Source organism: Crinia signifera, chromosome 2 (assembly GCF_055691185.1).
Source record: "Crinia signifera chromosome 2, ASM5569118v1, whole genome shotgun sequence".
Classification (NCBI taxonomy): Eukaryota; Metazoa; Chordata; class Amphibia; order Anura; family Myobatrachidae; genus Crinia; species Crinia signifera.
This window is the reverse complement of record NC_139218.1, coordinates 128,334,705-128,347,488: the sequence shown is the minus strand read 5'-3', so window position 1 is coordinate 128,347,488 and position 12,784 is coordinate 128,334,705.

Here is a 12,784-nt window from a genome sequence, read left to right as displayed (position 1 = left end):
TAAATGGTGCCCAAGTGCAACACTCTCTGCCCATTTCCCACTTGCTACCTCAGGAGGATGCAAATGTGTCTCCCACAGCTAATGGCACCCAAACTGGGCAGCCATAATTGCTCATTAGTCAGTGCTGTTTGGGGAAACATTTCAGGCACTACACAAGATTATGCAGCCAAATAATGTGAACCCTAAATCTATATATTAATCAATCAATGGTGATCTGTCCTACATATTGGCGCAGTGGGAGTGAGTCTGCGTGCTGCAGGCTTGCACCGCCACCCTCCCTTTAATCATCACCCCCTCAGGGCTACCACCACAGCGATGGAACAGACCGCCAGGAGAAAAGGGCCGATTTAACAGAAAGGAGGTAAGTATGGCAAGGTGGGGTTAGGAATGGATGACGCAGGGGTGTCACAGCATATGCTGGGTCCATATTACTAGTAAAGACGTGTATTATACTACCAATATGGACCTATTACTAGTATAATACATATTTTTTACTTTGCTCTACTCTGACATCTATCATAAATAAATGGCAGAGCCTGGGCATGGTATGATAATAAATATTACATTTAAACAAATGGGATAGTAATGGAAAAATGTTTTAAGTTTTTAAAAAGTTTATTTAACAATGCGCAGAACTCAGGGCCTGATTCAGACCTGTTCGCTAAGCTGCGTATACGTGCAGCCTAGCCAACAGGTCAGCTAGAATGTGTATGAGAACCCATCCCCTTATGTGGCCGAAGGGGAGACAAATCTCAAACATTGGGAAAAGGGTCCGAATTCGGCCTGCTACAAGTGTGTCTGAATCAGCCCCTTGGTTAAGTTTCATGACAGTGTTTAATGCTTATAGAAGGGATTTATGTGGCGGGAATTATACTGAGGGCATTTTCAGGTGATCTCATGGAATCAACTTTCCTTATTTAGGCTTAGTGATGTCAAAATATATTTAACAATTGCTAAAGTTAATCTGTGGCAAGAAGGCTTCCAGTACATTCTAACAAACATATCTCTCATTACACCGACTGGATCATGCTGTGGATCAAAAACATTGGAAGAATTTCCTGACGGATCAAATATGAAACGAAAATGAGATTGTGTATGCAAATTATTTTGTATTTGTCAAAATCTCAGATTAAGGGCCAGATGTATCAAGCTTCAAAAAGTGATAAAATGGAGAGTGAAAAACAGCCAGCCAATCAGCTCCCACATGCCATGTCACAGACTGGGTTTGAAAAATGACAGGTGGGAGCTGATTGGCTGGCTGTTTATCACTCTTTATCACTTTTTGAAGCTTGATACATCTGGGCCAAAGACTGTTATATGTATGGATCAGCAGGTTTGGATTTTGGATATCCAAACAAGTGAGCACCCCCGATCCGCACAGTCTTCCAAACACTGCCTGGTTATTCCCGCCCAGACTCGGAGCGCGGAACGAGGCAAAACATCACCATCCTGCCATCGGATCTCAGACAGTGTTTATAAGTCCGGTCGGCTCGATGCCATTTTCACTCCAGCATTGGAGAGGAAACTAGAAGGAAGGGTCCGTGTCACTGGTGGGTGGTGACCTGGTGCTGTTCAGTGGTGGTGTCCTGTGCTTCCATAATGGAAGTCGTGGTTCTGCTGTATAAGTGCAATCCTGTGGTGCTGTGCTGCTGAGTGCTGGTGTTATGTGTTGCCATAAGTCCAGTCCTGTGGTGCTGTGCAGCCTAGTGCTGGTGTCCTGTGCTGCCTAGTGCTGGTGTCCTGTGCTGCCATAAGTCCATTGGTGCTGCTGTATAAGTGCAGTCCAGTGATACAGCTGTATAAGTCCAGTCCAGTGGTACTGTCATCAAATTCTATTGGTACTGTTATATAAGTCCAGCCCAGTGGTACTACTGTTAAAGTCCAGTGATACTGCTGTATAAGTCCAGTCCAGTGGTACTGTCCTTAAAGTCCATTGGTACTGCTGCATAAGTCCAGTGATACTGCTGCATAAGTCCAGTGAAACTGCTGCATACAGTAGGTCCAGTCCAGTGATACTGCTGTATAAGTTTAGTCCAGTGATACTGCTGCATAAATCCAGTCCAGTGATACTGCTGTATAACTCCAGTGCAGTGGTACTGCCCTTAAAATTCATTGGTACTGCTGCATAAGTCCAGTCCAGTGATACTGCTGCATAAGTCCAGTGATACTGCTGCATAGGTCCAGTCCAGTGATACTGATGTATAAATTTAGTACAGTGATACTGCTGCATAAGCCCAGTCCAGTGATACTGCTGCATAAATCCAGTCCAGTGGTACTGCCATTAAAATCCAGTGATTCTGCTGCATAATTTCAATCCAGTGATACTACTGTACATCTGGTCCGTACTGAAGGTCATGCTAACAATTGCTGACATGTCTACTGTCACTGCATACGATGCCGTCATCATTGGTGATGGCATCCAAGTATGCATGCAGTCCGTATCTGTACTGGCAGGAAAAAGACGCAATTTGGAGGCTCCAGTGTGTACTCCAAAAGAGTTTTTAGTGCAGCCGGTAACCTGGTCAGTGAGCGGCGTAGAAGGTTGCTTCTTCAAAATGTGGAGAAGATGTTCATCAAAATGAATTATCAATTCTTCAATGAAGACCAGCCCCCTAAAACTACATAGGGACCTGTGATGGTGGAGTCCAGCGGGGATGAATTGATAATCTGTGAGGATGATGATGTACACACTGAAGGGGTGAGGAATCTGAGGATGAGAATGACATCTTGCCTCTGTAGAGTCAGTTTGTACAGGGAGAGATGAATTGCTTCTTTTTTTAGCCGCAATCGTGTCGCAGAAATTATTTGTTTGTTAAGGACAGTGTGCATGTCCTGTTTACTACACAACATAAGGGTGGGTGGGAGGGCTCAAGGACAATTGCATCTTGTACCTCTTTTTTTTTTTTTGCATTATCATGTAGGAGCAAAAAAAACCTCTCCAAATTCTGCGATTATAGCGGTTTCTATGTCCCCCCCCCCACCAAATACAGATCCAAAAAACGAAACCCAAAACCCAAAACACTGAATGGTGGTATTTTAAAACAGATCCAGATCCAAAATACGGCCGGAGATCCAAAAACCCAAAACACGTTTGTGTAAAAGTGTAACTAATGTGAAATAGCAAGATGGCGTCAGAGTAAAATTTTACATTTGTTTCAGAAACAAACCAGAATGATTAAAATCTATATATTATATAGGTAGAAATGTAATTACAATTAGATATAATTTAAATGCATTACATATATAAAGAGATCTGGGAAGGTCAAAATCTCAAATAAGCAAATCTCACTGGATTGACAATGGGGGTTATTCAGGCCTGATCACTGGGCTGCAAATTCGCACCCTTGGCGATTACTGATCAACTGCGCACAGATAATAGTGCGCCATCGCAAGCTCTTTGCGGGTGGTAACTGACCATTTTAGGGGAGTGTAAGGGAACCCGCAGATGTGCCGAAGCAGTTTCAAGGAGGGCATGTGACTTCCGCTCTGACCCGCACCAGTCTTTGCACTGCAGTTATTTGTATTGCTATGAATCACATGTGATAAGCTGTTTTGAGCAATTTATCATATGGGATTCTTGCTGAATTAGGGCAAGTGTTTGTACTTTGTCTATGTCTTTATATAAACCCCAGCAGGGCAAACTTGTAAACAATAACCTGATTGTTACTCCTAAGTAATAACAGTGAGTTTAATCATTTTTCATAGTCAAAACTCTGGAGTATGGGATTATGACATGGTATTGCGAGGTGGCAATGAGGCATGGTCCTGATAACTCAGGGGTGTCCGCATCATGTATGAAATAGGCCTTGTACTTGGTTATTCGAAAGACTACAACTCTTATCGAATTAGACCCTATGTCTGAAATTTAAAAGGGAAATGATTTTTGTATCCATGTTTTGTTGGTAAACCCATTGCCTACTTACTAAGAAACTTGTAGTGCTTATACTTTGCAACCTTATTAGCTTCCAACATTAATTTGAAATGACGCATTTATTGTTTAATTACAGTAATTGTGACAGGCCAGCTTCTGCTCCTCAGAATGCATGGAGCAATCTCAAGGGATTGTATGTTATGCGTGACCCAAATGCTCACTATAATTGCTCTACAAAGTGAAAATTATGCATATGCTCAGTGCACCATCTGGCTGGCTATTCTGAGTGTTCAGACGTGCAGGAGGCCTTTGATGACAACAGCTGCAATCTTGTCAGTATCTGTCCAGCGAGATGAGAGGATACACTAGGAGTTACACTGGCTTGAGAAGAGAGAAACTATTATTAGTGATCTTTATAATATACAGGGTCAAATGGTCACATTAATATAGTATAATATTAATATAAGGCTACACACTGGAAGGTCTCTTGCAATACTGTACATGTGTGTGTGTGTAAATATATATATATATACACACATACATACATACATACATCAGGGTTGCCGACTCTCCTGGAATGGCCGGGAGTCTCCCGAAAATCGGGACCCCCTCCCAGCCCCCCAGAAGGTTGGGCAACCCTCCCGGATTCAGGGGGGGCCACCCCTCCTGCGCCCCGGATCGCGGCATTAAAATGCCGCAATCCTCGGGTCTCAGAGGAGGGGGCGGAGCTAAAATAACACAATCGCGTCATTTTAGCCCCGCCCCCTCCACGGAGATCCGTGAATTCGGCAGTTTGTCATCATGCACCACTCTCCATCTCTCCCTGCAGCAGCAGCAAAGGCTCATATAAAAATATACAGTAAGTGGCACTTTTGGGGGCATTGCTTAAGGGACGCTACAAGTGGCGGTATGTGGGGGCATTACGCATAATGTGTGGCTTAATGTGTAAGGGGCATTGCGGTGTGCAGCATCATGTGTAAGGGGCATTATGTGTGCAGCATCATGTGTAATGGGCATTATGTGTGCAGCATCATGTGTAATGGGTACTATGGTGCGCAGCATCATGTGTAATGGGTACTATGGTGAGCGGCATCATGTGTAATGGGTACTATGGTGTGCGGCATCATGTGTAATGGGTACTATGGTTTGCGGCATCATGTGTAATGGGTACTATGGTGCCATCAAGCAAGAACCTCCTAGCAATGAGCACGTAGGTAAGCAGCACTTATGTGGCAAATATGTAATAGGCATTACGGTTTGTTATATAGTATGTAATGGGCATCATGATGTGTGGCACAATGTGTAATTGGCATTACGGCGTGTTGCTTTATGTGTACTGAGTATTACGGAGTTTGCTAAAATGTGTAATGGGCATTACTGTGTATGGTCTAAAGTGTACAGTAATACCACATCCCTTTTTGTGATGCCACGCCTCCTTCCCATGAGGCCACACCCCATTTTTGCCACGCGGCTACGCCGTGCAAATGTCCCCCTTCTGTTATGTAGATCTGGGACCACCCATTACCATAATTCTAGATTCGCCTATGCCAATGGACAATGCTCCATTTAGTCAAAAGAAAAAAGTTTGGTACCGTGTTAGCCAGTTGATAAGAAAAGTTTTATTGTTCCTCAGTGAGAAAAACAAAATAGCAATCTAGTAAATATGATACCTTTTAATGGCTAACAAAAATAAATGTTGTTAACAACATTTATTTTTGTTAGCCATTAAAAGGTATCATATTTACTAGATTGCTATTTTGTTTTTCTCACTGAGGAACAATAAAACTTTTCTAATGGACAATGCTAGCACGCCCAATAGGTGGTGCTAGACACACCCCTTTGACGGTGTACCCCCTAATAAAATGGGCTGCACACGCCTATGGCTGGGAGTATGTCACACCCTCTACCCACTAGCCCATGCACCCTTTTATGACACTAGCACAAGCAGGGGGACTATTTAGCTGCACTGGGTGTCAGCGAACCCAATGATGCCGGTGCAGAAAATAAAACTGAAGGAAATCACAAAAATATATGTCATGTTCAGTTAAATAATTCTGCCTACCTTTCCCTAGGCAATGCTTATTAAACAATATATATAAGTAGATGACCATCGAATGATTTCTCTCCCCTTCAGCTGCATGCAAGCAGGATGTGAACCACATCTGAATCAGGCCCAGTGTGCTAAGATAATTGGTACTTGTTTCCTAGCACGGCACCCATCGCATCGCATACCATAAGGCATACGATGGTATGCGATGCGATGTTAGCCGATGTTATATAATTTTAAATTGTATACCATCGAATTGTATGCCATATACAATGGTATACGATTTTAAATTGTATAAGCACCCTAATTGGTGTTTTCAATGTTAAATTTGCCCCCTATAAGATAAATAATTGTATAAGCACCGTAATAGATGCTTACAATGTTAAAAGCACCCCCACGCCACCCGTACTATCAACGCCAACCGAAAGCGTGGCAAGGGGCAGCGGTACGCATCCTCCGACCTTTTCATACCCCCACTATCCACGTCAGCGTGGAGTTGATTTTATATAGTGTGGCGAGCGCAGCAAACCACCGAGCCCGAAGCGTGGCGAGCGCAGCGAGCCCCACGAAGGGACGCGGAATACATGTGAAGTAATGCGCGTCCCCTCGCGGGGCTCGCTGCGCTCGCCACACTTCGGGTTAACGTCAATACTGGGGTGGCATGGGGGTGCATTTAACATTTTAAGCACCCATTAGGGTGCTTATATAATTAAAAATCGTATAGGGGCTTATACAATTTAAAATCGCATCGCATGCCATACGCCTGCATGCGATGCGATGAGATGCATTACAACTTAATATCGTGGGCGCCGTGCTAGGAAACAAGTACCAGATCATTTATACTAGTGTGGGCAATATCACCATGGAACTTGGTTTAGTTCTCTTAAAATGTGTCATTCAATAAAGATGTAGACTAATCACTGAGAAATAATTACCAGGCTTTTAAATGCCAGCTGCAAACATAGGGGTGCAAATACATTTATTATTTTTGCATGAAAGATAAATACTGGCTGCTTTTACATGTAGCCCATATATGCTAGACAGCTTTACTTTTAGTTTGGGCACAATCCCCCCCCCCCCCTCACATCTAAATGTATCTGCAAGTTAGGCCCCGTATGTGGTGCAACATGGCTTTACCAAGGCTGCTTAGGCCGCTGGTTCCGTACATGGCGTTATCACCCTAAGCCTCCACAAATTGACAATGAATTTCAGCTGCTAATGTACCCTTTAATAAATAAATAGAGAACATTAGACACACGAGAGGTCTTGTTACTGTACCTTATTATTCTACTACCCTCATAATACAAGAATCAGTTTGTAAGCATTAAGAAATGTAAACCATCTGTGTGTTCCCTAAGGTGGAAATACTGTATATACATAATACTAATAGGATATGACATTCCTATTTACAAATGAGTAATTTGCTCTAAATTTCTTTGGCAAAATAACTTTAAGACATGCTAGAAATGTTGAAAGCAGATAGAGTATAAAGTCTACTCGACGGACCCTACGGTTCCTGCTTGTAGGTAAACACCTTCTCCTCCTCATTAGTATTTTGAATACCATTGCCTTAACTAAATTACAAAAATACATCTTAAACGTGAACCTCTCTGTTCTTAGCAGGTGTGATATAACATTAGTATGTAGGATGAGACAGTTTCTTTTACAGCCACAGGATTGGGTATGGTGTCCCAGTGGTCAGGATTCCGATGATCCCAGAAGTGGAATCCTAACGGTCACAATACTGATGACTTTTGGTGAGTATTCTATCCCTAATGTTAATAACTCACGTAACCCGCAGCCTAATCCTAACATCCCCTCCAGGACTAACCTGACCAGGCCAAAGCCTGGTGCTGTCCTTGATGCTCCTGGGCGGTGGGCATCGAGCTGATTTATACTGATTTATAGCCGACTTTCTCGGCTCCTGATTGGGCGCTAGGCAGCCAATAGAATCATTCAGTGTAGAGGCGTGGAAGATGAAACATCTCTGCGCCTCTCATCAGTCCGATGCAGGGAGCTGCCGGAGTCGCCGGCATGTGACAGAAGACCAGGACTACGGCGAATCAAGATGACAGATCTTCGCAGGAGGTCCTGGGTGAGTTGGATTTCCTTCCACAGGTCCCCCATGGATTTCTTCGGACCCAGACCAGACGCCAACACAGACGCCGCCGACATGGACCTGGACGTCGACATGGAGCCGAACGCCAACATGGACCAGGAGCAGCATCAGGACACCGGACCAAGACTCAGGGACCTACCTACGGGCTCAAGATAGGTAAGTATCAGTATGTATGGGCTTTGGATGTATTAAAGTTTTATTTTTATTGTGTCAGTGTGTTTATTTGACTATTTCTATTACTGTGGAACTACAAGTGCCAGCGGGCCCTTTAATGCCCCGCATGCTGGGACTTGTGGTTCTCCAAGTCCCAGCTTGCGGGGGAGGCTTGCTGGGACTCATAGTTCCACAGTAAAAGACAATAGTTTTTATTCTATTTTTTTACATTGAAATCAGCTCAATGCCCACTGCCCAGGGGCATCGAGGACAGCACCAGGCTTCAGCCTGGCCAGGTAAGTCCTGGAGGGGGGGGGGGGTAACCCCTTTATTGGGGTATTTGCAGTATGTGCAAAAAAGTATGTGCAGGCAGTAATTTTTGTATTACATCGCATCACACCTAGTTCAAATCGCATGATGTAGCGTATCGCATGCAATTTGAACAAGATGCAATGCGATCTAGTACAAAACGCACACACCACAAAACGTTCCGTGTGTAGACACCTTAAGATGGGAGTTCTATTTAACATGGGCTGTTGCTATGGGCAACCAATTATTTATTTAGCACCAATAAGATAATAAATAGTATTTGATTGGGTGCTCATAGCAACATCCCATGTGAAATAGAACTCCCATCATAGTAAATGTCCCCTCTGAGTTGGCTTTGGTGACTGTAACCAGAGTATCACATTAGAAACACTGCATAATACTGCAATTTGAGCCATTTGATTTCCACTTTCATATTACAGAGTTGGTAGTGTTTCTATGGTGTCCCTACTTTTCTGAAATATACAGATGGAGCGGGGCTTGTCTTTGCAGGGGATGGCGATGCCAGCCGCCATCCCCGCCACCCGCCATCTGTATCTGCGAAAGGGGACGCGCGCGCACGAGATGCCCGCGCGTCCCCTTTCGCGTGGTCACCCGGGGTCCCCACCGCCTCCCCGCTCCCCCCCTAACCCTGTCCGTCTCCCTGAAGCGGAGACGGACAGGGTCCCATCGCCCCGCCGCACGGAAACTGAGACTCGCGTGCGCATGAGACGCACGCGCGTCTCAGTCAGATAGAGAGCCGGGCTGCTGGCGGATCGCCAGCAGTGACGTTCTGGCAATTCGCCAGCAAGAGGGAGCCCGGCTCCATCTGTACTATACATTTCATCCCTGGCTCATGGCTGGTTCTCAGTTTTTGACTATGATTAGTACTGTACTGCATGTATGTACAGTACTGTATGTACACTATCTGTTGCAATAGTCATTATATTTATTAATGTGTATATGTAAGGTACCGCTTTGCTCTGCAGGGCTACAATTAGAGAAAACAGAACATACAGTACATAAAACAGAAATAAGACATCAAAACAGGTTAGGGAGTAGTAGCATTACAATGTCTAGATTGGAGAGAGTGACATGTGTGCATGTTAGTTTCTGGGGGTAGTAAGGTGAGAGTAAGGTAAGCTCTAATGTAGAGATGGGTTTTCAGAGAGCAATTACAGTATATTCTATTTGGCAAGAACACAGCTGAAACAAGACAATAAAGCGTGGCTCAGATAGGAGACTTGGACAGCTGTCAATGTGACTTTATGGTTTAGCACAGGTGGGAGCAGGGTAAGGTCTAATTTTGAGATGGGGTTTCAAAGAGCATTTACGGGTGTGGAAGAGAATTCCTTAAGTGGGTAGTGCCAATGGAAAAGCTTTGTAGGCAGGAGGTTACTACAGTTCAGGTGAAGTACAAGTCAGAGGTAGCAACTCTCACCAATTGCTCCTGCTTCAGAGATTATTAAATACCCATTTCTGATTGCCATGGAAATCAAAATTTTATATAGCATTTAATGAATCAAAACTATTAAAGTCTGGTGTTTTAGGTGTTTATATATCCTTGGTCGGCATGACCAACTTGAAGACAGTATTTGAATTGTTTAATTTATTTAATTTCAACAGAAAACAAATATAACCAGGAATGTAGTGAGGATGGCTCTGGTGGAGCATGAGCTTCAGAGGGCACTGCACAGGCCTTTGTCGGGATGCTTGCCCACACTCAGCCCAGCCAGCACTGGTCTCTTTGAAGATATGACCCAGGCTGAGTGCACACCTACAGCAGGTGATGCTATGGACTTATGCCACAGTTCAGATCAACACACATCGTCCCATCAGGCTGGGGGACTGAAGAAGGTTATTGGGATGAGGAAGGTGATTGGGCTGGGGACTGAAGACATGAGGGGCTTAAAATGGTAATGTGGCTGGAGGTTGAAGACAGAGAATGGTCTGAAGATGGTGATGGGGCTGAGGAAGGTGATGGGGCTGTGGCTGAGGAAGATAAGGGACTGGTAGCTGAAAATGGGGATGGGGTTGTGCCTGAGGAAGGTGATGGGGCTGTGGCTGAGGAAAGTTTTGGGGACTGTGGCTGAGGTGGTGGATTAGCAGAGCCGGCCTTAGGCATAGGCAAACTAGGCAATTGCCTAGGGCATTTGGAATGCCTACGGGCACCAGCAGCTTATGCTGATTAAAATGATATGCAGCCTATATTCTGTGTGTGAGTGAGGCTGTAACTGCATATGAAATAGTGTATTCATGGAAATCACTGTAACATATGCAGGTTCAGACACAGTCGCACACAGAATATATTCATGCCACATATCATTTTAATCATCGGAAGCTCCTTGTGTGTGCTGGTCATAACAATGCAAATGTCACGCCCGGTTGTTGTGGATCCACGGCGGAGGGAGACCTTGACACAGAAGCAAGAGGAGGCGAGAGGATGGCGGGTCTGATATACTGACGTCTCATGCGAGAAGTCCCCTTGGAATTTGGCGTGACTCCCAGGCAGAGGCGCGGAATCTAACTGAGTGGCGGTTTTCACCAGGGGTCCCCGCAAGGGGATTTGGACTTCGCTGCGTCCACCCAGCAGGTCGCGGCCCTCTGATGGAAGCTTCCAAGGGGCGTTGCGTATGCCTCAGGAACTGAACAAGTGATAACGGAACTCAGGAACACACTTGGTGGCAAAACGAAACTTAGGATATGCACACTTGGCAGAATAACGGAACTCAGGAATACACTTGGTAGTAAAACGAAACTTAGGATAAGCACACTTGGCAGAATGACGGAACTCAGGAATACACTTGGTAGTAAAACGAAACTTAGGAGATGTACTCAGCAGATGACAGGTCCCACAGGATACTAGGCAATCCAACAGAGCACACAGGCTGTCAGGCAAGGACTGACCAGAGTCAGAAGTAGCAGCAGCACTGGGGATTAGGCAGACCTGCCTTTTATTCCCCCAGGCTGTGACGTCATGAGCCCAACCTCCATGGGAGGTTTTATCTGACCCAGCCCCTAGCTTACCTCGCCACAACCAAGATGGCTGCGCCCATCCCGGGAGCCGGCCACGGACCTAGCCGGACCCCCGGAGGGATCACCTCCAACCCTGGTCCTGACTGAGGTGACGTGGATCGACGGAGAGCCTGGGAGATGGTGCCGGGAGCAAGGCGCCTTACTGTGTAAGTAAACTACCCGGCGCAATGCTCTGCAGACGGCGCGGCTGCGGCGGCCGCGGCGGGACCTGACAGTACCCCCTCTTTTAGGAGTGGACCCCGGACACTTATTGGGGTTATCCTTCCAGAATTTCTCAACTAGTCGTGGAGCATGTACATTAGAGGCATCGATCCAGGTCCTTTCTTCTGGACCGTATCCTTTCCAGTCCACCAGGAATTGTAATTTCCCTTGCCGTCGCCTGGCTTCCAGAATCTGTTTTACTTCAAATTCGACATCCCGCTCCACTCTCACATTAGAATTCCTCGGTGAGATCCGTAAGGAAGACGGGAGTTTTAGACGAACGGCGACTGGATTGATCACCTTCAGAATTGAATATGGGCCGATGTACCGTGGAGCCAATTTCATGGACGGAACTTTGAAACACATGTACCGGGTTGAAAGCCACACTCGATCACCTACTTTATAGAGTGGGGCAGCACTTCTTCTCCGATCAGCGATGATTTTGTATCTACTGGAGGCTTGCTGCAATGCCTTCTGGACATTATTCCAAATGTTTGAGAAGAACTTAACTGATGACTGGACTGCTGGTAGTTCAGTGCCAGGGAGCTTGGAAAAGTCTGGTACACGAGGGTGCCGTCCATACACCGCGAAGAAAGGTGTGGTCTGACTGGAAGAATGATAGGTGTTATTATGGGCAAACTCTGCCCAGGGTAGTAGCTCTAGCCAGTTATCTTGGGATGAGGAAAGGTAGAGTCGGATAAATTTCTCCAAGTCCTGGTTTACCCTCTCAGTTTGCCCGTTTGTCTGAGGGTGATAGGCAGTTGAAAAGTTCAGGCTAATTTGGAAAGCTGAGCACAAGGATCTCCAGAAGCGGGCCACAAACTGGACACCCCGATCCGATACGATTTCTGACGGCAATCCATGTAACCGGAATACTTGAGCGATGAAGAGACGAGCCAACGTCGGGGCACTTGGGAGACCCTTTAACGGAACAAAATGGGCCATCTTCGAAAATCGGTCGACCACTACCCATATTGTGTCATACCCATTGGCAGAGGGTAGGTCTGTGATGAAATCCATCGATATGTGGGACCAAGGTCTTGATGGTATA